General features: G+C 43.2%; 1 long non-coding RNA gene across 1 annotated transcript; it reads right to left on the bottom strand.

Moving 5' to 3' along the window:
- Positions 1–2,036: 2,036 nt before the first annotated feature.
- Positions 2,037–23,999, bottom strand: LOC135901269 (uncharacterized). Its single transcript, XR_010564069.2, has 2 exons — positions 23,553–23,999; positions 2,037–2,123 (listed from the first exon to the last, which is right to left on the bottom strand). It is a non-coding gene; the product is annotated as an uncharacterized lncRNA (long non-coding RNA).
- Positions 24,000–25,934: the final 1,935 nt, after the last annotated feature.

Raw genomic sequence — 25,934 nt, forward strand, 5'->3', positions numbered from 1 at the left:
AGCAGTAATAGTAGTCGGAAGCACTGGGTCCACTGGACCATTCAGAGGAGCATTGTCCATTTTGCTACGATTACCGTATGTACTCATGTAATAGCCGCACTTTTTTTCGCAGTCTTGACAAGGTGTGGCCCTTAGATAAGGGTGGGCCATTGCGGGCAAGTCTTTCTGGTCATGTGTAATACCCTTGACGTCTTTGTACCAAAAGAGTGACCATTGTTTTCATAATGCATATATTTGTTCACACAAGCATGCTATGCAACAGATGCCCTTCAAACAAGTGCGTTGAATCTGCATAATTTTTTCTTTTTATAATTTGGTCTGCTAAGTTGGGTACGACTCTTACACTTAGTCGAAGATATATGGTAATTTCTCAGAGGCCTGGTTTCCATAGTAAGTTACCTAAGCTTTAATGAGGCAGAGCTAATGTCATGAGTAAAGATTTCAAAGGAGCCCAATTTGTGGACTTTGTACTGTGGAGGGCAGAGAGTCTGGCTGAGTGGCAAGGTGCTTCATGTTTTCAGCGGAATAACACTGCATCATTGCCCACTGTTACAGTGTATCTATAAACACGCTACAAATGTCCCATGTTCTCCAATAATCACCCTTTGTTTTGTATCAATCATCATCTAACCTGCTCTTAAACTTTTGTTGCGTAGTGTATATCCTTGTGGCCCGCCGCTGACGATGCATGCACATTTCTGGGATGCTCCATTGGGTTGGTGGGTACACTGTTGAAAAACTGGATAAGGCAATCTGTGAACAATTAAAGGCAACGTTACCAGTGATGTGTAGATTCAAACCTGACATGGTAGTGTGTATAAAGTAGCACTTCTACCAGTAGATTTGTCTTGTAGAATAACTTTTTTGCTGTTCTGTGCGGGAGTCTGGTCACTTTGGCCTCTTGAATGCGTTCATATCCCATTTCATATACTGTCCACAGGATCCTCACAATTGCGGTCCTGTTCGTCTTAGCGGCCTAAGCACCTAGAGTCTGCCTTCGTTGGAGGGCTATGCTGCTTATTCACAGTCAAAAAGTTTCAATAGCTGTTCATGTTAAGGTGGTTTGTTTTGTTTCCAAGTCATCCATAACTTCCGCTGCCATAATGAATAATGGAAGAGTTCTCTACTGTTCAATAAATCTACTTGCAGAGTCTTCACGAGTGTAGAGACAAAATGTCGTGTCAGCACGCATGTATGTACTATCAGCGTCAAATGAAACTTGAACAGCGGTGCGCATGGCCCAAGCATTAGTAAAGGTACAGTGCACGCCATCCAGTTATCACTATTGACAGGCATGCACATCTGGCTTGGCCGCACCGCGCGGTCCCCTCATAGTGAGATATTTTCGCTTCTATTCTGGTTCTTACAAAGGGAGAAAATAAAAATAAAAGAGAGTAGAGCTGAAATTTGCAGTTTACAGCGAGTATTGTCGCACAGTTCGCCGAAACTGTAAGTGCTATCGGCACAAACAGTGTGCGTGGTGCAGTTTGCACCGTCATCATTATAGATTTGCTCATGCGGTTTGTCGTTTGTGCGCCACATTCATTCTTTCAGTCAGCAAACTTGCGCAGCGCGGTATCGCTGGCAGCCGCAATGGTGGCCGGCGGGGGCATGCCGACCGCATTTGGGCATTTGACTCTCAAACGAATGCCGTGCGGCCAATTCGGATGTTCGTGCCTGTCAATGGTGATGACTGGACGCCGGGCCGCGCACTATACCTTTACTCATGCTTGGGCCATGCGCTCCGCTGTTCACGTTTCATTTGACGCTGATAGTTCACTATTAAAAAAAGCAATAGTGGTGATAAATTTCCTAATGGCTCACATTTTATGCTAACCTTAGAAACAGATGGCCTTCGTTTTCACGTATTTTTCTTGTTTGCTAGCTATGTCACTTTGCAAAATGCTGACAATCATCAAGTATGATGCAGAATTTAAATCTTGCTGGGAAAATCTGAAATGGTCGCCGAACTGCCCCAGCCATATAGAATGAAGTGACATATCCGTGCTGGAATTAACTCCCATTGTTCTCAGGTATCTTATTAAAAAAATTTAATTTCCAGATATGCAGAAATCGTTTTTTAATACAGAGGTGCCTCCAAAGTCCAGGTGCATAGCAGAGTCCTGTAAAGAAAAGGAATAGTGAAGCATTAGCAACATGGTATATTATTAACACAACATGAAGTGGCGCCTGAAACCAGCAAAAAAAAAAAAAAAACACTGCTGAGAGTTAGTGGGGCTACACTAGTCCAGGTGCAACCAAATTAGGAAAGCCCAGTACGCTTCAACAAAGACTCTCTCACCAGAACTGGAATTGGGCTCCCTGGTACAGTATTTAGCCACTACCTCCCTCATGATCCTTATATATATATATATATATATATATATATATATATATATATATATATATATATATATATATATATATATATATATATATATATATATACACACGCACACACACACACACTAATTAAGAAAAAGAAATGGAGCTGGCAGGCCATGTATGCATGGGATGGATAACTGGTGGACCATTAGAGTTGCAGAATGGGTGCCAAAGAAGAGAAGCACAGCCGAGGACGGCAGAAAACTAGGTGGGGTGATAAAATTAGGAAATTTGCAGGAGCAAGTTGGAATTCTGGAACAGTTGACCATTCTGTAGAAAGGTCATTAAGAAAGTTCGTAACCAAGCAAACGAGCACAGTGAAAGATGAGAGCAAAGCAGAGGGCAGCGGGAAATGAAAAACGGGGATACCAAAGAGAGCGCGAAGAGGAAGTCGCAGGAGGAGGGTACAGTGGAACTATGAGGCAGAAAGTGGAGGAAAACGTGAGAGGTGTAGTGCCGCTCACAGAAGCTTTGCGGTAATGATGGCTACGAGATGGTACCAGGTAGCGCGCGTCTTTTGTATGGAAACAAAGCGCAGCATGAGTGGACCTTTGTCTGTGGCAGCTGCTCTGAATTGCGCCTGCGCATCAGATTAGTGAGGCAGTCGTACCACACTTCATTCCATTTGCAATGTGCCGCATGAGACAGATTGTCCGCACCAGCCAATATATCGCGAAATGGAAACATGTATACAGCTGCACTCAAATTTCACATTAGGGGGCAGTGTAATCGTTGCAGAATTTTTTTTACATTTGCTCAATACTTTCCACCACAGGTAATACACACTTTTGTAACCTTTGGAACCAGTCATCAAAGTCATCAAACCAGACTTTCCATGTTTCATCAGGGAACTGAGGACACTCATCATCCCAAGCTCTCAGTAGGTCTTCCTCGTAGGAAAACATCTTTTCTTTCAGCCTGTTCTATAAATAAGGAGATAATGCTAAGTCACACAGAAAGAGACCTGGGCTGTACGGAGGATTTTCCACTAGCTCCAGCCCAGTAATTGCCAAATAATCTACGCAATCTTTGGGGTAGTGTGCAGGTGCATTGTCAGATGTTAGTTGTCTAGCCTTGAGTGTGGACTGATGTTTTTGACTGCTTAATCAACTCTGGGCAGACATTTTTCAGGGTACGATTTCGCTGTGACGGTATTCTGTGTGTCTAGCTAGCACTACACATTCAACAACACTGTTGACATTAAGAAAAAAAAGCTGCCTTCATTCTTCAGAGATTTGGACTTTTCCAATAATGCAAGTATGGCTTCATCTTCAAAAGCTCTTTGTTCTAGGCAGGTCATAATGGTGCAGCTAGGTTTCGCCATCTGTAATTATGTTTCAACATATGTATTACCATCTGCGCATTCTTTCAAGGCATGAGGTATTTACAGACTTCTGACTTGAAGGTGTGCATGCAAAACAATAAATTGCCGGCACAGGCCTGTCTGCCTCGAGCGCCTTCCGCACAGCGATGTTCTGCTCTGAGACAGATGAAGCTGAATTTCCTGACCCTTGAAGCTCCTTCCTCATTGAAATTTCCTCACCAGATGTCCAGATGCTGTCAACTGGGGGAGATCGCGACTCATTTTTTACTTCAACGAAATCCTTATGACAGCGAAATTCTTCCACACATTGGAAATGAGCCTATTTTTTTAGCGCATGCCTTTGTTTCAGCATGAGAAAATAATAACCAACACAATGTGTAAAATGTGGCTTACGCAATTACGCTGTTTTGCCTTTGAGACTAAAAGAAAAATAATAAAATTTTCTATGCTTTCATAATTTTTGTACTATCTTTTACACAGCTTTGTTAATGGACACTAAAATTAACTCAATTGTCTGTTAAAGCCCACAATGAAAAGAAATGATGGCAAATGTAGCTTTCTAACAAGAGGCCAGAAGATGTCTTTCTTTGGCAATTTTTGAATGTGTTGTTACAGTGAGTTTCTCTACATGGAACTTTTTTCTGTGCTTCCTTTGCAACATGCTAAATGCATAGCAATGTGTATTTAGTGTGCCTTACGTAATGTTATTTTAAATTTTGGTGGCAAAATATGAAAAAATTACAAAACTTAAGAAATCGTGATCAAAAATAACGTACAGCGCAAAAGACAAGGACAGCGATAGACGACATACACAGCGCTGACTTCCAACAAGATTTTATTGCGCTGCCACATCGTGTGTATATATACAAGAAGAGGCATGCGCAGAAAATGTACGACAGTCACAGGTGGTGTCCTAACAGCAAGTCATTGAACTAAGAACATGGTCACCTAAAAAAATAAAAATTAAGCATTACGATTACTATTTGTTTAGAAACGCGACTTCACCAGGGGTCAGCGCGATTGAGGGCGCACTAACGCACACACTGCCAAGTTTTCTGATGAAATCAGCTTCCGCAATTTCCCTGGTGAGCTGTGAGCAGTGTCTCACTAAAACTTGTGTATCTTCAAAGAATGGCACGCAGCCGCAGTCCCGGCAATGAATGCCCAAGTGGCCTTGTACAGTGCTGCGCACGTTGTTACAATGCTCTCTTAATTGATCGTTTAAGCACCTGCCCGTCTGTCCTACATATTTACTGCCGCAAGACAGGGGAATTTGGTAGACTACATTAGTTGTGCACGTCACAAACCGTTTTCTGTGCCCGACAGAACAACTCTGATGCGATTTAGGTGCGTTTACACGCTTACAGAGCTTTGCCAATTTTTCCGGGGCTGAGAAAACGACTGTGATCCCTGCACGCTGCCCAATTTTCTTCAGCCTATGGGATACATCATGCACATATGGCAGCACTGCAAACCTGCGTCTTTCAGCCCGCTGGTTCCCTGATTGAGCGGGATCATCACGTTTTGTGCGCCTCAGAAGCTGTTCCGCTATGGCTGAAATTAAGGCCACAGGGTAACCAGCCCAAGAAAGACGATCAACCTGAGCAGCAGGACTATGTTGCATCTGGTGTGGGCACGATTTATTGAGGCTGTTAATGAGACATAACTTTATAATACCTCGTTTAACGAGTTTTGAGTGTGCGGATTTAAAGGGCAAGAGTGGCTTCTTACTTCTCGGTTCGAAGCACCAGCACACATGTTTGTTAGCAAGGCTCAGCCCGAGATCTAGAAAGCACAAGGAATCATCGATGGGGACCTCATGCGTAAGTTCTAGAGGCTCCAGCTCTTTCTTAAAGATATCCAAGACTTCAGAAACAGCAGGCTCAAAAGCGGGATTAGTGCAATCAATAAATATCAGGTAGTTGTCCACAAACCTGCACACCTTGACAACAGGGGACGCGGCTAGGTGACCTTGAATATTGCGATCATGATGAGCTAGGTAAATATCACTTAGTACGGGCGCAAGACATGATCCTATACAAACACCTTTCTTTTGTATGAAATTTTGCTCATTCCATGAGATGCAAGTTGATTTCAAGTAGAAGGTGAGCAATTCAAGAAAGCCGCTAACAGAAACACCTGCGGCATTCTGAAAGCCAACTGCTCCAAAGTCATCAATGCATTCTTCAACAACCAGAAGCAACTTGTCATGCGGAAGTGAATAGTAAAGATCTTTAACGTCGATCGAGAACATCTTGAGTCCCTTTTTATTCTCTTTTAAAAAACTAATAACTTCACCAGAATGTCTAACGAGAAAAGGATCGTCAATGGTTAGAAGGTTTAGTTTATCTCGCAAAAACAAGCCAACAGCTTTCTGCCAAGTCGCTGCTTCAGTTCACTTCATTTCTAGTGTACATTATTTTTGATCATGAATTACCAACTAGCCCAAGCAACCACCCTAGTTAAGAAATCGGACAATTCTTGCGTGTGAATTAAAAATAGTCTTCTCCAATTTTGTTCAAATTGTGCCAGAATTATCTCTTGTCATCAGTTATCCAACACTATATGCAAGAACAAGTTGCATTGTTTTGTCCTGAGCAGAAAAGAAAGAAATCACGAATAGTGGTGTACCTGATTTTTAAAAATCACCTTTGGCAGATAACTCAAATCTAGTCCTTGAGTTAGATTACATGAAGGAGCATACATGGACATGCACAATAAAAAATGCACTATGCACTAATTATCGAAATTTACCTAATTAGTTTTCAAATTCATAAGTTTATGGTAAATATAGAAATTTACGAATCACAGCCAGTGAGTTTGCAAGGCATATCCGTTTGGAACAAATTTTCAGGTTGACATCGTTTTGCGATATTAATTCCCAAAGCGGGCAATGGTGATCCAGATTGGTGACCCAGGTTAATTTCTTGTTTCAATGCAGGAAGTGATGTTTTGTTTAAAAAAAAATATAAGCGGACCAGCATAGCATTTTGACTATAAGCAACGCCTCCTTTACTAGATGCCTGCCGCGTCGCTAGTCTTCCCATTGGAGGGAAGGTTCCCGTAGTTCAGGGTAGTCACGGACGTTGGTCACGGTAGCCACCCCAGTCACGGAGAGACGACGTTCGCAGCCGACCCACTTCCTGTTGCGGAGGAAGTGACGATTACTAGGCTGGCGCGCGCTCGACCAATGGCTTGACGAGAGATCGCGGGTCCTGCCTCCGGGATCGCAACAGATGCCGCGAAAATCTCGGAGGCAGGGCTACGTGATTTAGGTTCGCAGCGGCTGCTGCAGCTAGCGTTCGCAGCCGACCCGGGTCTTTAACCCGTGTAAACCCGGGTGGAGAAGAGTAAAGAGGAGAGGGGCAGGAACCAGCTTCTTTGCTCTCGCGGCAGGCATCTAGTAAAGGAGGCATTATATTCTCGAAACCGGTGCCATCCTCAATATTCCTTCCAATTTGATATGCCCTGCAAACTGAACAGCTATCATTCTAAATTGCAAGAAGTGCCATAAATTAATCATTAAGAACCACATTAGTGCAATTTCGTTAATTAGTCGATTACACCTTTTCATTTCTTGTGGAAGCAATGTCCGCCTCTCCAAGCAATCCACTTCAACGATTACACATTTGCTATCTGTCATAGACGATTGAAAAGAGTGCATGGTCTTTTTTAAAAAAAAAAAAACCTTGTATAGGCCGCGTTGTTCGGCGCCCCATGGCCCGTGTTCTGGAATGTCCAGCTGTGCAAGCGTCAGGATAAATGAAGGGTTCCGTTTGTGTATTGTAGTAAGCAACCTCAAGTGCTACAGAGGGAACACAGCTGATGTTTAAAGAAATACAACGGGGTGGACTAGCTTAAACTACGGTGACGGGTTGGCTTGCCGTGGTAGCCCAGTACGCGGCTACTGGCTATTAGCCCCGAGAACGAACGCGAGCGGCGCTGCGAGCGCCGCTCGCGTGACGTCAGGGCACGGACTCGCGCCTGTCGTCTGCTACAGTTCGTGCGTTGTACGGGCGCTTTCTGCGGTGTTTTCGTTTGTTCGCCCTCGTTCTCTCTGCTCGTATACTTATGGTGGTCGTCTCAAATATATTTTTATGACGTCTTCCTTTGCGAACATTTATTCAAAGAGCTAATTTCTTAGACAACAATGCAGCTCTCGAAGGCAACGCTACAGTGCCAACCGAAGCGACGCAGACCAGCCCATTGCGGGTTTTTCATACGCGGATAGACAATCGCAGAAGCATAGCCTATAGGAATCCAGTTATGATACCATACCTGCTGCGGTGTAACAAGTATGTCACAAAGCTGGCTATATATGACTTCTACAGCAGTTACGTTGATTTTATTCCGCTAAAACAGGTTTGCTCACGACGAGTAGTTCATGGTATAATATCGAATTTTTGCATTTCCTCACAGAAACGCTCGGCAGTAGCACGGTGACTTAACTAATACTGGAGCTTAGACTTTACACGCCTCACTTGCTTCTTTAACTGCTTGTCAACATTAGGAGGTTCTTCACGTGTTTATTTTTTTTTTAAGCGGCGGAAATTTGAAGTAAAGTTAATGAAGGCTTACAGCTATTTACAGAGTACAAATAGGAATGTACCAATATATATTCCCCTTTCCGTGCTACACGTTCAACTCACCCCTTTAGAGCGCGTTTGTTAATGATTAATAATGCATGTTATGTTCCTCTTTTTTTGTCTATGTTACCAAGTGTATATCATTTATTTATTTAAATGCCGCAGTGTGTTTTGCATTGTTATCGTGGAAATATTTCACTGTGCTTTCATATATTGTATAACTGCAATGTTTTAAGGCCACTATATAAATGTAATTTAGATGGCGCTTGATGTGTTACCCCATGCAGCCATATTGTACCTAAGAGGGTGAGATTACCTCAAGCCGCGTCTGTGCGGCTTTTTTCCCTCATCCACCTCCATTTACCACTCCTCTGTACATGTGTGTGTGTAAATGGAAATTAATAAATCAAATCAAATCAAACTCACTTGAGAAATTTACTGGTGCTTGTTGCTTGAGGAATATACATGACGAATCTGTTTGGCAAACTGACACAGGCTGCTCGGCCCAATTTTTTTAGTGAAGTATGCCTGCTGGACCGCATAGCTGCAGCCAGAAAGAAGTCGAAGCGTCAATGACTAGTAGTATGGGACATATTGAAGATATCGAAATTCCCCCTGTGGAGGGTCAGAAATCAAGTGAAAGTATATGCAAGGCTTGTGGTGCATTCTTTATGAATGTTTGCGATTGGATTGGAGCAAACTTAAATTATAGCCTGCAAGGTTCTCTCTTATGTACCGACGAAGCGAATAGTTATCCGTTTGTATAATTAAATAACGCTGGATCGAGACATGGTGAGTCAAAAGGTGCTTGAATTTTCCTTTTGTAGGCAATCTAAGCTGCGTAGTAGTAGCTCGAGAATACTTGAGCCATTCCAGTTGGCGCTGTAAAAAAATTCTTTATGGTTTTAATTCGAAGTTGAAGTGAACTGATGGGTTTCGCGAACATAGCGTGGCTCGCCATACGGACAGTCGATTGCTACCGTTACGTGATCAGGGGTGTGTCATATTGTCGATAAAGGCTACTGAGGGCCACTATGATACATTTCATCACTTTCAATTGAGTGGCTGTCGATCTAAACAACGAAACTTTTCTCTCAGGTGATTGCTACTATGGTGTTTGTGAATTAACTATGTAAATACTCTACATGACACGCCGTCGTGTTAGCAGCCATGAGCAATTCGTTTTTTGGAGGCCTGTTTCAGAGGGGGATGAAAGTAGCAGCAAACATTTTCATAAGAAATGCGCGCCTAACTATTTTTTACGCATTAATGAATGGCCATATTTGAATAGAACAACACACCAGAGTAATAGGAATCATGATGACAGCTTCGCTGGGCAGTGTCTTTCTAACATCGGATAACATGTTGACGCCAATTACCAAATTTTTCTTCCACGTAAAATGCAATACCTCTCATAGCTAAATACTAAAGGAATGTTAAGTGTTTAGCGAAGCATCATACACAACTTCGCGCGTTGAATTTGCAGATATTCTTTTTTTAGTCAACATTTACCGATAGACACGGCGCATATATACATTGCAAAAACTTGTAGACCCCTTTAACGCTACTTAGCTTGCGATATCCAAGTCGCAAAGTTTCTCGACTCACACGCTTTTGAAGAAGAAACTGTGGTTAAGGTATTGCAGCTGAAAGAAGCCGACTTATTCTTCAATACGTACGGCTCGAGCCACCTATGCCCCAAGCATACACGAAGGGAACGAGCGCGCGCGGCAGCCGAGCGAGCCGGAGCGAGCGGCGTCCTGGCCGTGACGTCACTCGCGAGAGGGCGCCATTCCTCTTTCTCGGGGCTAATAGCGATGCACTTGCGGAGCTCGAAGTCGAGGGTTCGATTCCGGCCGCGGCGGACGCATTCCAATAAGCGCGGAACACACACACACAAAAAAAAATGGAAAAAGAAAAGATACGCTCATGTACCGTGCATTGGGTGCACGTTAAAGAAGCCTGGGTGGTCAAAATTAATCCGGAGCCCCTACTATAGCACTACGCCGTGCCTCATAATTGCGGCTCGCTCTAAATTGAAAGGTGGCCTCCCAGTTGAGTGTTTCTGGGAATTCAGTGGCTTTAACTGGGACCAACTAGTTCCAGTTGGAAACCAACGGATCCCAGTTACAGGCAAACTAGCTGGTCCCATCTAGATATCAACTGGGAAGCAAGGGGTTCCAGTTACAATTAAGCCAACTGGCAACAACTGATTCCAGCTGGGATCCTACTGGAACCATGACCAGTTATACTGGAAGCAACTGGACCCATTAGGGATTCAACTGGAACCTCTAACCAGCTGTTCTGGAACAAAGTGGTTCCAACTGAAACCTTGACCAGTTTCGGTTTTATCCGACGTCAGATTTATTTCCATGAATCAGCGAATCATGGATCCTGTCGCGCAAATGCGCAGCACATTACTTTAGTGCGTACGCTTGCTTTCGCTTCAGCGCGCTTAACACGCGAAAGCTGTCCTCCAATCTTAACACGCGTGTCATGACGTAGACGCAGGCGGAACACAGCTGATTCAACAGCGCAATTTTTGTTGTTGCACTGATGCTACTGACGCCGTTGTCAAACAACGCGCTTGTCGGATTGATACTCTTGTGGAAACAGTGTTTGCAGCGCAGCGATTACTTTGTCTGTGAGAGAGAATAAAATGTGCGGCGCGGTGACCTAATAGCTAGAGCTTCCGAAACTAGATATAATCTAGTTTAATCCCCCTAAGTATAAGTATAATCCCCTAAGTATAATCCCCCTATAGGGAGCCTATACAGTAACTTTAGCCTATACGTACGCACACACCGCAACGGTGTCAATGATCTCATTCGATGTTTAACCAAGCTCCCACGCGCTGAGGCGTGAGAAACAGATCTGTATAAGGGCCTAGCTACAAGTAGACTTTCCTGATCTTGGAAAATGACTTCGAATGTATGTTTTTAGTGTTATAATCACAGAACATCACCACAAAATGAAAGTATATATACTTCCGGACATTTCATTTTTACCTAGCGTCAGAGAAGGTTGTGTGACGACAAATGCGGAGTCCATGCGACTCACGTTAGCCTGTGTTATTAGAGGTTTGAAGGAAAGTTTTGCTACTATTAGCCACATCTTTCTCTTTAAAGAATCTTAAAGACATATCCCGCTTTTTTTTTTTTTTGCACCGCTGCAAGTTGCCTTTTTAGTGAATGCATCAAGCAACAGCCACCTCATAACGTGACGATGCCACGCCACGCCGCTAAATATACACGAAGCGCAACAACGCGTCTAGAGGACCTGCGCAACCTCAAGCCAGCAATTTTTCATGCGTCATCCATCATTGCCTTTGCATCGTGCTAAGGCATGCACGATGCAAGTATAGTACACGAGTTCTTTAAAATTTGTGGCTGGTTGTTTGGTTGATACAATCTTCGTCGCCTCAAAGCAACGGCGAGGCTATAAGAATCGCCGCAGTAGAAGGCTGTAGATTATATTATACTCAATGGCGTAGCTGGGTCGTCTGGCACCCGGGGCCCATAGGTCTCCTGTCACCCCCCCCCCCCCACCGGGTGTAATCGAGAAAGGCGAGGATATCAACAATTTCCGTGTGTCTTCAAACGTATATGACCCCCCTCCCCCCATTGGCCCCATGCACCCGGGGCCCACGCCCCCCCATGTTGCTATCTGATTATACTACCTGTCCTACATTACGTTTACTTAGATCTAAGTACTCGGGTGTCTTTGAAATTGCCTCCGTTGGTACACGTACCGCGGCAAGGTGTTGAACACGCGACATCGCGTTCAGCAGGAGAATGTAGGCCGTTTCCACTTGGCTGCCGTAATTAGAACTAGTCATGCGTCTGCTTTTCCCCCCCCAAAATCACCTGTCCCTTCTATAGCACCTGAGTTTGCTTATTTGTTCATGGCGCAAACGGACGCCGTCATTAAACCTGACGCTTGCGCAGCACGACATTCTAGAAAACAGGCTTCAGGGCGCCAAACACCGCAGCCCACACATCAGTATTCACTGCTGTCTTTTCTAGTCAGAACAAAATAATGCAACATATTTTGCGAATAACAGACAATCGATGACAAGGTAATCCTGGGGAAATTTGAGCGCGATTGGACATCGTTGTTTTCGCGCTTGCGCGCAAATATTCAAAAAAGTTTTTCAAATTTTGCCCAAAATTGAATATCGGTACATAAGAGAGACTTAATTCACGTGGCTACGCATTCAGTTTGTAGCAAAGTATGCAAAGAGTAAGAGTAGCGGTAAAACTCGCGGTAACAGCTGACAAAAATAAAATTTAAAAAAAAGAAACGAAAAGGCCCATTTTCTAACCTTTTGTTGAAAAGCCAAGTTCGCTATTTTTTGATTGTGCTGTGGGCGTGCGCAAATAGATGTATTTTATTACCGCTAAGTTGTGTGAAAGAGGTAAAAAAAAGTATGAAGGCATACAAAAATGCACATTTTCATTTTTTTTTTTTTAGAAACTGCACGATGTTTAGAATTCGAGAAGATTTTTCCACCTTTTCTCAGTTAAAGGGCCCCTAACCAGGTCAGGCCATTTTTAGCTGTAAGCACCGTGCATGCAATGCGCGCTAACGATCGTGTCTGCTAGGTATTACATCGCTACGCGCCGCGGAAAGAACTGAAATTTCAAACCGAACGCCGTTCGCCATTCTCCTCGCGGGCGCCGTACGTACACGGCGGACACAATAAAGCCACCTTATGCACAAGTCTCCTGGAAGTAGTGCCATCCAGGCTTTGGTTGACAGCAATCAAACTTACATCCCCACGAGATACTTCAAATCGCTGATGTGTGAAAGCCACTAGACGCATGGCAACCCCGTTCCTGCATCCTTCAGGTTTCGCAACAAAGCACAACGCAACAGAAACTTGGATAACGTCACTATAGCGGCATCAGAATTTCCGCGAAAGACGCCGCACGCATATTGGTGTACGCCGCTAAGTAAGGTGGCTTCGAGCAAGTGTCATGGCACCGATGCAACAAAGAACAAACAGTCAAGAAAACTAAAGGGAGGCTTTGCGCCAGTGGCGTAGCCAGAAATTTCGTTCGGGGGGGGGCTCAAGTTGCAACTCGGCCTCCTCCTTAAGAGGAAGCTTTAGCTCGGGTGCTCCTATCTAAATACATGTAGACGGTGAATTCATTTTTCTCGGCAACCACTGCACCAAATTTGACGAGGTTTGTTGCATTTAAAAGGAAAACTTAAGATATATATTCACTTCTGGTCTCAAATTTTTCATTTAGTTTGTCAATTCTTTATTAAAAATTGACAATAAATCGGAAATTTTCAGAAAACGAAACTATCATGTTTAAAACTCTAACTCAACAATGAAAAATAACGTCACAATTCTGTGAATCGCATCTAATAGTACATCTACAGTGGAGAAAATTGATATGTTACAAATGAATTTTAAAAAATCTAGTATTATCAAAACACGGCTTTTGCAGAACCCTTGTACACCACGTAACCAATTCACGTAAGGTACAAATTGACATACCAAATTTATCCGCTTGTGACTCTTATAATAAATGCCGTTTGAAGAACCGCGATATCTGTTCTTGATGCAAAGCTATTAGTTTGTAAACGTCGTGCTTCTATTTTTTTCGCACTTTCGAATTTTTCAAGATATTTGAAACAAAATTCAGGCCCTAAATCGAAATTCCGCTTCCAACACATACTAGAATTTAACTTTTTTTTTTAATTATGGGGTTTTACGTGCCAAAACCACTTTCTGATTATGAGGCACGCCGTAGTGGGGGACTCCGGAAATTTTGACCACCTGGGGTTCTTTAACATGCACCTAAATCTAAATACACGGGTGTTTTCGCATTTCGCCCCCATCGAAATGCGGCCGCCATGGCCGGGATTCGATCCCGCGACCTCGTGCTCAGCTGCCCAATAGCCACTGAGCAACCACGGCGGGTTGAGAATTTAACTTTCTCTCTCAATGCAACAAATTTCATTAAACGCGATCCAGGGGTTATCTGAGAAAAGCGTTTCTGCGTTTTACATGTATTCGAATAGGCCGCTTCGCAGTTGAGCCCGAGCTAACCGTTCCTCTTAAACAATTTGTCGAGGGATCAAATACATCAATAATAACTGCATCGCCATTGCCAAAGATGCTGCAAACGATTTCTTGAACGCTACGCACTGTGAAAACAAGTAATATATGTATTTTTTCATAAAAAGATATACTCGTATGTGCCAAAAATTGTGCCCAACATAACTGCATGATATCAATGCTTCCATGTTTTTGTCTATTTAATAAGTAAAGAAAATATCTCACGATCGTTAGACCTACATCAGTTCAAAACCAGCAAGGCCTTGAAATGGACAAGTTGAGGACAAATATGTTAATGAAACTTCAGGAACCTTGTTTACATTTTTGTATATATGCATGACGCTGTCATTTATTCCAATGTATTATGCAGGAGCAGCTGACACCGGTTGTGTATCGTAACTGCACCGAAATTATTGTCCCAACAGAGAGCACGTATATAAAGTCGTTCTGCAAAATATACGAGGGCGAGTCAAATGAAAGTGAGCCAATGTGAATATACGACGAACGGGGCACTTTATTTAAAATTAGTCTCCATGGTCATTTAGACATTTGTCCCATTGACTAACGAGTTGGGTGATTCCACGATCCCGTCTCATTAAACTCCTTGGGTTGCTGCTTCAAAAAGTCTGCAACTGACTTTTTCACGTCATCGTCCTACACGAATCTGTTTCCCTTGAGCTGTTTTTTCATTTGTCCCAAAATGTGGAAGTCGCAAGGCGACAGGTCTCAGCTGTATAGCGGACGTTGCAGCGTTTCCCATTTGGACTTTGACAGTTTTGTATTAACCACATCAGCGACGTGGGGACGGGCATTGTCGTGGAACAATTAAAAATTAAATAATGAGGTTTTATGTGCCAAAACCACTTTCTGATTATGAGGCACGCCATAGGGGAGAACTCCGGAAATTTCGACCACCTGGGGTTCTTTAACGTGTACCTAAATCTAAGTACACGGGTGTTTTCGCATTTCGCCCCCATCGAAATGCGGCCGCCATGGCCGGGATTCGATCCCCACGACCTCGTGCTCCGCAGTCCAACACCATAGCTAGGTCGTGGGACAAGATGACCCCATTTGTGAATTTTCCACGTCGTTTGTTCTTGGGACACGCAGCCAATCCGGCGTTTCACATTATCGAAAACGATTGATAGTCTCTCCGGGTTTAGCAAATTCTATCAGTAATGGCCCCTGATGATCGAAAAAAAAAAAAGAAAGTCAACACCTTTCCGTCGGAAATGACGGGTTTGCTTTCTTTGTGGGTGGTGAATTAGAATGTTTCCGCTGTCATGCGCGTAGTAGTGGCACCATGGTTCGTCCCCGATCACAATTGCAGACAAGAAGTCGTCACTCTCATTCTGATACCGGATCACGAGTCAGGGCAGCGCAGAACCGGTCTTCTGGCCGTAGTTCAAAATGCTGGGCATCCATTGCGCACACAAAGAGCCGATAACCGAGATGTTCATGAATTATGGCGTGAACCGACCCATGACTGATGGTCACACACTCTGCCAGTTCATCGATGCTTATCCTCCCTTCTTGTCTCATCAGCTCACCAACCTTTGCAATTTTGTTGGGGGTGATCGCACGATGGCTTTCGCCCGGTCTTGGATCGTCTTTGCAACTTTCACGTCCTTCTTTCAACCATTTCTCCAACGCTTCACAGTGGCCAACGAAATGCAGTATTCAACGTACACGGCAGCCATACGGCGACTAACTTGTTTTTGGGGAACACCTTCAGCTGTCAAAAACCTCACGGCACCACGCTGCTCAACTTCTGAAGCGTCCATTACGTCACACAACCATATTCAACCCAGTGGATGAAGGCACTAAAGAACATTTCCCGTCACACCTGCGAGTCACTTCTGTAAATGAGAGATGCCTGTGTGCTACGCGCATGCGTCGTAGATAATGAACCGAACCCTTTAATATCCCCACTCACACCTCAAGCTCGTGACTTTTTAGATGTGTGTTCAGTATTCTCACTCGTGCAGATCTGCGTTCAGGCAACTAGAATAACAGCTTCCACGGCGAATACAATAGATTTAGTCTTCACTAATCAACCCGATATAGTATCGCCTGTAACGTACCTACCTGCAGGAATTAGCGACCACTTACTTCTACAGTTCGATATTAAACTAGACCATCCGAAAACTAAAAAGAAGAAAAAAATAATACGAGACTACTACAGAGCAAATTATCAGGCCATAAATAATACACTATCTTCGTTTATTGGCGTTTTCCTCAATGGCTTTGAACACCGTAGTGTACAAACTAATTGGAACATGTTCACAGCTATAGTCAACCATCTAACTGAACAGTACATTCCTCAACGCACCATTACAACTCACACAAACTCTCCCTGGTACAATAATTACATTAAGCGTTTATCAAATAAAAAGAAGCGTCTCTACCGCATTGCAAAGCTTTCACCCACAATTGAACGCTGGGCATCGTATACTGCGAATACTTTGTTTAGCGCAAAACGACAGAGACAAGAAAGACGACAGGACAAGGCGCCTTGTCCTGTCGTCTTTCTTGTCTCTGTCGTTTTGCGCTAAACAAAGTATTCATGGATTCGCACCAACTAGCCCGCCAACGCATTGTGCTGATCGTATACTGCGGCGTCAAACACATATGTACAAGCGCTCAAAGACGCCAAAAAGCACTTCGAATCACAGGTTCTCCCTTCAATGCTTACTACTAATGTTAAAAAATTTTGGCGTGCAATTATTCCTTCGACTGACAACAGCCTTGCCTTAACAGACTCTTCCGGTGTTCCAATTCCTTCCGACCTTTCTGCCACCATACTAAACCATACATTTTCAGAAAATTTTACAGCCACATCCAGCACACATATGCCAAGTACACAGCACCGTTACTATGTTACCATGCCCTCCATAATTGTTGCTCCATCCGGTGTCGTTAAGCTTATTGATGGACTAAGCATTCATTCTGCTCCCGGATATGACTGTATTAACTCGAAATTCCTAAAAAACACTTCATATTATTCTTCCATCATACTATCCAAACTTTTCCAGCAATCCCTTGACCATTGTACGCTACCTAATGAGTGGAAAATAGGCAAAGTGATCCCAGTGTATAAATCCGGCAGCAAAGCATCCTCTAATAATTATCGTCCCATTTCTCTCACCAGTACATGCTGTAAAATGCTCGAATATATTATTTTTACTAACCTGGTTAATTTCCTTGAATTGAACTCATTTTTTACGTCAGCACAGCACGGTTTTCGGAAATCTTACTCCTGTGAAACCCAATTAATATCATTTACACATGCACTACACCATATTCTTGACAAATCATCACTAGCTGATTGCATATTCTTAGATTTTTCAAAAGCATTCGACAAGGTGTGTCACAAACTATTACTTCATAAACTAAAAGAACTTAACATAGACGGTAACCTTTTGAAATGGATTGAATGTTTTCTGCTCAACCGCTCGCAATTTGTTTGTGCTAACGACATTAACTCCGGTTTTACAGAGGTCCGTTCAGGTGTTCCACAGGGTTCCGTCCTTGGACCCCTACTGTTCCTAATTTACATTAATGATCTTCCCTCGCTTATCAACTCCCATATCCATCTATTCGCTGATGATTGTGTCATCTTCAGAGAAATTACCAATACTAACGATATTGAATTACTTCAGTCAGACCTTACCACGATAGGGAACTGGTGCAATGAATGGTTAATGGAGCTCAATATTAACAAATGCAAAGTCATGCGTGTTCCTAGGAAAACACCTACAATACCGTCATACTACATTAACAACATGTCGTTGGAATCAGTTTCTTCATATAAATATCTTGGTGTTTACATCACTTCTAACCTAAACTGGTCTCTTCATACTGAAAACATAATCAAAAACGCTAATCGCATGCTTGGCTACCTACGTCGCAACTTTTTCAACGTACCTGCTAATTTGAAACTTTTGTTATATAAAACATTAATACGACCCAAACTCGAATACGCGACTCCGATATGGGACCCTGCTCATGAAAACCTAATCACTGACCTCGAGATGGTTCAAAATAACTCTGTACGTTTTATTCTTGCTAACTACAACCGCACAGCGAGTATAACTAACATGAAATCTAATCTTTGCCTCCCATCGCTGGCATCTCGCAGAAAAGTGTCTCGTATTGCCCTCTTCCACAAGTTGTACCATCACCATACTCTACGAGATCACCTCATCCCCCATCCAATTTATGTATCCCGTCGCATTGATCATCAGTACAAAGTTGGTATTTTGTCATGCAACACTAAAAGTTTTTCACAATCATTCCTGCCGCGAACCTCGCGTGACTGGAACCATCTTCCCGCCGAAGTTGTAGGCCTTATTAATTATGAACAGTTCCGTGAAGCCTTAGCTAATATTGTATATACAGGTGCCATTTAAACGCTCATGTAACCAACTGTCTTTGTCCTCTTTTTGTATTTGCCACGCCCCCTCTGTAATGCCCTTGGCCCTGAGGGGTATAATAAATGAAATGAATGAAAAATTAATGCAGGGGATGGGTAGGCTCACTTTCACTTGACTCGCCCTCGTTCATTAGAAATGCGAAGATACAATGAAATATACAAATGCTTGATAAAGAGCATAAAAGTGTCACTGGAAAGAAAGTTCACGGCAGGTATACACAAAACCTCGCAACAAGATATTTAAATATACGTATAAGTCTCCAATAAATCTACGTATCTAAGAAAAAGTCAGTGAATAGAATGCGTCAAACAAGGCAAATAAACATGTAGCGCAATCACAGATTCACAGAATCCTAGATCCCGCCCCCATTCCATCCGATGTATCGAGTGCGACGGAAGGCGGCGCGCTTGCTCCCCGCTTTTCTCCTTTGCGCACGCAAGACTGAGCCACCATCGTCGGCTCACCTATTCCACCCTTCCGCCCCTACGCTTTCACTCACACATACAGCCTGCGGCGCGCGGTCACGATGTTATCGCCCTTGTATTTCATAGGAAACATTAGGGCGATGGCGACAGCGGGAATGCGCCTGGAGTGTCCATACAAATGCTATCAAAATAATATAGTAAGAGTATCAGACAAATGAAGCGTCCCGTGGCCGATTACTTTCCGCAAAAGAAGTAACAAAATCACACTTTCACCATGCGACAATTCGCTGCACCGCAACAATATATATATATATATATATATATATATATATATATATATATATATATATATATATATATATATATATATATATATATATATATATATTGTTGCGGTGCAGCGAATTGTCGCATGGTGAGAGTTTGATTGTTGGCTTCTCATTATATATATATATATATATATATATATATATATATATATATATATATATATATATATATCTTTTGTGGGACTTTGCGCGCCTGATATGGCTACCGAATGAATATCGAAGAAAACGTGGGACGCTTGGTCCACCGAGAACCATACGCATAGTACTCGACGAGACAAGACTTTCCGGAGAGGTTGCGCTCAAGCGAACGCGATGCAATCCTTCGACTCCTCACAGTGATGGCGGTGATCGACCGTTGTTTCTTTTTCTCGTCTGCTAGCCAGAAGGCGTCAAAAACTCTGCCAGACAAAAATACACTCGGCCAGAGAAAACCGAACGCGCACCGAAGTGCTCCGCACGGTGGTCGGAGCAACACGAGAAAAATGCATGCGCTTTGGTTGGCTATGGCAGGCCGCGGGTAGGGTAGCAGAAAAAAAAAAAATGAAGAGGCTCAATGTGTCTTGGCGAATAAAAGTCAAAGTAAAGAAAAAAAAATAAGAACATAGTTACCCTGGCTGGCTTTAGTGTCTTGACATGGATGCATTGGCGTAGGTGGAAAAAAAAAATTAGTATTTTTTTTTATGCGACATGGCGCAAAAATCACCACAACGCTTCGTCTCATCGGACCTCGCTGCGTACTTTGTCTAATTGTCTGACAGCGTGTTGATTTGGCTTGTCTCGTTGTATGTTCCTTTACAACGAGACAAAGGTCTTCACAAAGACTTTACAAAGGTCAATGCACCTTTGGCACCAAATGTTTATAACAACATTAAACCCACAAACTTCCGCCGTTAAATATCTAAAGAACAACATTAGAAATGTCAATGCACCTTTCACATCAAAACTTTATGAGAACTTTATACCCATAAAGTTTCCGCATTGACATCCATGCGCTCCGTAGATTCCGCGGCGAGCCCGCTAGCCATCAAAACGCCTTTGAAACTTTGTGCTCGGATGGGGCTGCTTGCGTTACGTGACTCCCGGTGCATGGGCGTTACCGCAAAATCCAGCCCGAGTTCGCAATGTGCACACTGAAATATCTTTTCGAGCGTGAAAAAGACATTCTAGACAAAACCCAGAACGATTTCCGCGGCGCCGGCGGTTTCTTTGGTTGACGTTGCATGGACAGCACGAAAAAATTTCGGGGAGGGGGGGGGGAGGGGGCTGAAGCGCCATAAGCCCCCCCCCCCCCCCCTCCTGGCTACGCCCCTGCCTTATATATATAGGCTTTATATGTGCCTTAGAACACGCACATATAAAGCGAGATATAAGAAAGAAGAAGCATATGCTTGCTGCGGTAAAGCTAGGGAAAGTATGGAGCATGTTTTATTAGAATGTGAAGACGTCTACCCAGCGGTCGATTTAGGCACCACTGGCCTCCTTGAAGCCTTTGGGTTCAGCGAGAGCAGCGGAACAGTAAACATGTCCGCAATAGGGATTAGTAAGAGGCGATTGGAGGATTGGTGGAAGAAAAGTAGGGAAACGACAAAAAGCGGAGAAGTACAAAAGCACAGTTGGCAGTAGGGGATCAGAAAATTTGGTTGTGAGAGTTCATAGTGTTTTTTTTTTTTATTGTTTAACCTAGGTAGGACATTAGGCAGTATAATAGCAAGAGCTTGGTGGCGCAACTCACCGCGCCATTCCCTAGGGGACGCTCATAACATCCATCCATCCATCCATCCATCCATCCATCCATGGTGGCGCCCACGAAAAAACTGTCTGGCCAGTGCATTCTAAAGACAGTACTAGAGTGTGCTAGAATACATTCTAGTACACTCTAGCCGTACTACGCGCGGCGGTGAGGCATACCAGTGTTGCTCGACGACGTATTCGACGTAGGTACGCGGGAGTTTTGATCTGCCGCTGCGTGCCGAACCCCGCGGAAGGCTAAGTACTATGCGCGCAACCTTCGGACATTTCTTGGAGAAGAATCTATAAATTGTTCGTTATATCCGTTGGCAGGCCAATTTCTGTTCATTAAAACAAGGTCCTAAATACATGGATCTCTATGGGGATTTCAAGAATTATTCCATTTACTTCGTTATATCTATTATTTCGTTACAACGAGGTTCGAGTGTAACTGCGTGGCTATGACTGTTTGTGACGGCGCACGATGGTTACTCGCGGACAACAAAAGGGGGGGGGGGTGCACTCTTGAAGCGAACAGCGAATGCTATGTGCGCTTGTGCCGACTACCGTCGATCTCGCCGTTACAAGGCGTTGACCAGCCACGAGTCGACGCTCGCACGGTTATGAATACGGGAGGCTGCACATCTCCACTGCAAGACATACCGCAACCGACGTAAAAGTGCAACAACGCTCTCGTAAGAAAAATGCCTTCGGCGCGACAATTTCGCGCCAGAACAAGGGTGAAAATGTACTGTGAGTCAACAGGGTGGGATTGAGCAAGGACCTGCTTTTAAAGTTTTTTTTTTTTGCCTAAAGGAAAACGCATTCTGATTAAACTTCCTGAAACTAGTTATCACGTGTCCTTTGGCCAAATCCTCACCATTTGGGATTTTAAGATGGAGCACAACATGTGAAATCTAAAACTGAAGTATGGGCAAAAGTTCCATATTCAAAACTCGGCCATCATTTTTCTCGTACTATTTGTGTCTTTTGCATGGAAAATCCTTTTTTAGCCAATTATTCATGTTTAAGATTACTAATCTCGGTTATCAAAACGGCGCTTCTGCTAAAAAGCTTAATTTAAGACAAATACAGACCTCTCCCAATTCGACATTAAATGCAAAGCGCGATCTCTCTAAATTATAATACCCACGAAAAGTTTCAGCACTCAGACGATTAAGCATAACTATTATTGAATTTTTTTTTCTTGCGAAATTCAAATGATATTTGGGCAGACAATTATTTTTGCAATAAATATTTAGGGAATGCATCTTTCTAAGTGTCGTAGTGTCCAATTCACGGCTGGCATTTTGACGTGTCCTTACATAATAGTTATTTTCGAAATTGCAGGTTTCTCTCGGCTATGAAATTTTCTTGTGGTTGGCGCATCACAGCCTCAGTTGCTTTTGCGTCATAAAACACTACATAACAAACTTTCATTTTTTTACTGATAAATGATGTAAATGATGACATAACCTTGAAGTTTTCTTATGTTACGTCATCCGGAAACGAGTTACATTATTTGGTTCTATACGCCATCTAACAAGTGCCATTTGACTTTCGCAAGAAAAATCTGTCGTTTGCAGCACTGCTGTGTTCTCGATGCTCCGAATAAAATTATTTATTTTGCCCTACACTACCATGCACCGAAATGAAGCGGAGCTGTAATGCGTGGCTATAAAAGCAAGTTAAACCGAGCAAGCAAGCAAGCAAGCGCGTATGCTTGCTTGCTTGCTCGGTTTAACTTGCTTTTATAGCCACGCATTACAGCTCTGCTTCATTTCGGTGCATGGTAGTGTTGCTTGCTCTCCAAGGTGTGTGTATATATATATATATATATATATATATATATATATATATATATATATATATATATATATATATATATATATATATATATATATATATACACACACACACACACACACACACACACACACACACACCTCGGAGAGCAAGGCATGTGTCGATGAGCTGAACCACACTTTGCAATGTTGTGAACACGGTTTAAATCATGGACATGGATCCGCGATTTTAAAGAGCTGCGACGTAACGCTAACGCATTTCTCTCGCATTTACGGCTAATTCGCCACTGATTTATTTTCCCCTTGATTCTATTTCAAAACTTTGACTGCTCATATAGCGTCAAATCCGTTTCATGCCAGTGGGTTCATGCAACATAGGCTTGTAAGCACACTTGTAACCACACAAGACCGCGTCAACCTGCAGCACTTATAACAATGCCTAACTGTTTCCTCAAACTCACCTGAAAGTCAGTCTCGCAAAGCAACAGGAGATACAGCTAGGAGAACGAAGACCGCACAGGTTGTGGCCATTAACAGGACCGCTGATGAGGCATTCACTTTCACTCCGCACTACACAATCGTGCACTCAAGACACTACCGTAACGCATCCCCCGATTTCCTACCAACAACCTAATCCCGCGAGCTTCTATAACAGGTCGTAAGTGGAACGTAGTCAATGGCAAATAATACTCAGTGCGCGTTGACATTGACAACACCCAATATGACTGCACAACTGCATTTGGTATGCGTATCCTCATGTATCCTTGCGTAGGCGCTGCACTCGATTTCAGTCTCGCTTTAGCCACGGTAGGGTGCGCGTCTGGAACTGGAACGTCGTCTGCTACGCAAGAAGCGTCACTTCCATCCGTGTAGTTGTGGTCATAAATAGTTCTTGCTCGTTCCGCGGCTTCGACGCATTCTGTCTGTCCTTTTAATGGTGACACATGAGAAACTCACTCGACTACGGGAGTTTATCCCCAACCTTACTTCTCCCAATCGTCACACTGTAGGTTACTGCGAATTCGTGAACGCTCCCAGGTCCAGTTTTTTATTTAAAAAACTGGACCTGGGAGCGAGAAGTATTAAATGGCTCTGATTCAACTAAACAAAGCATCTTTAACTGTCCGAGTTATTCGTTAGTCTGCCTCCGTCGAACCGTGGCACAGTAATGCAGGGCTTAATGTAATAGGAAAAGAAAACTTGCATAATTTATCGCTGCCCCATTACCATGCAAGAGAAGATAACACGAGTTGGTACAAATGATGACACTATGTGTGACTTCAACTGTGAGGCACATGGTGTGGTGCTGTAATAACACAATATTAGTCTGAAGGAGAACTATAGCACACAAAAGTAAAGCCACCTTGGAGGAGCACAAAACGTTGGCCACACTGAAATTGAAACTTGAAGATGTGGAAGCGAAATCAAGCGTGTGAGTTGGCGTTGAACTATTACTTACACATTATTATTGAGAAATAAAAAAGATGTAAGTTTCGGGTAATTTAACACATAAATAACAATGTAGTATTTTGATAATTGTACCTAAAAGTCTGGCTACCATGCTCATTACTGGTTTGCAAAATATAGGCAACACTGTTTTATTGCTCGCCAATCTTTATATTACAAAATGAATTTATAATATTAAAAGACTACTTGTAATTTTATTAACAAAAATAACATTACTGCTATCATGTGACAACTAAATAATTAATCAAGTACTTCTAAAAAGTCTGGCCACCTACTGCACACAAAAGTCTGGCCACATAAGCTTATTCGATTGAAGATTTGATGCATCGTGTTTGTATTTTCTCATTCATTTATTCAAAATATCTAAAACTTTTGTTGTTTTCTTTGCTTGGTAATAAGTGTGAGATATCTACGGTTACCAACCGGCCATGCAAGAGGTTGTCACCAGAGGGTACAGTTGCAACACGGTGAACGGGGTTAGAAACATTTTATCCACACACGGTGTGCGGAATCTTGGTGATCTTTAGGTGTTCTAGCAGCTACATAGTCTTAAAACGGAGCACGGATAAATTTTGGCCCTGTGAATGTGCAAGTTCGTTTGCCGGGTGACTGTTATTAGCTACAACAATTGTCGGTGGTGCTGCCTAGAGTGTCGTCTGCTATCGTACTTTTCGTACAGGTCGCTTGAAAGTATGTTAGCGCATGGAAAAGGGCGTAATTTTAGGATGTATGCTAGGTCGTACGTTATCTGTAAATTCAACCGCGTACATCGACTACTGCGGATACGCCCTGCTGTAGCCGAGAAAGCGAATTGCACCAATTACACTTTCCGTTTGGCAGTGAAACTGAAATGCGCACTGATCGCACAGTGTTGATCTTCTTTCTTTCTTTCTTTCTTCGAGGCGCGAAAAGTAGAAACCGGCTGCTTTCACGGTGGTCGCAGTTTAAAATTCAGTACTGCCTGATGCACGTCGACTCGGCTTGAAAAAAAAAAAACAAGAAAGCACAAATCGAAACGCTGCACCTACCCAGGTAGGTGCAGCGTTTCGATTTGTGCTTTCTTGTGTTTTCATAACGCTTATTCTGCCGAGTTAGCCGTGGACGAAGCAGGTCGGCAACGTTTATTTCTGCACCCCTGTTGAACGAGGCTCGAGTGCCCCTTCCCTAGCCGATTAGTAAAGAGGTCAAATATAGCACTTAAGATAAGAGGGATATAGTTGACACTAAAGGATTTCTTCTTGTAGACACTCGGGTGCCAGAAAAGGAGATTGCGTTAGTCGGTTTGACCATCCACCGTTGCAAACAGCTAGCAGCAGCCAGCACTCGAACGGCGATCGTAGCGCCGCGTTTCTGCGCCTGTGATTTTTTCCGAACGT

The sequence above is a fragment of the Dermacentor albipictus genome, chromosome 1 (assembly GCF_038994185.2).
Source record: "Dermacentor albipictus isolate Rhodes 1998 colony chromosome 1, USDA_Dalb.pri_finalv2, whole genome shotgun sequence".
Taxonomy (NCBI): domain Eukaryota; kingdom Metazoa; phylum Arthropoda; class Arachnida; order Ixodida; family Ixodidae; genus Dermacentor; species Dermacentor albipictus.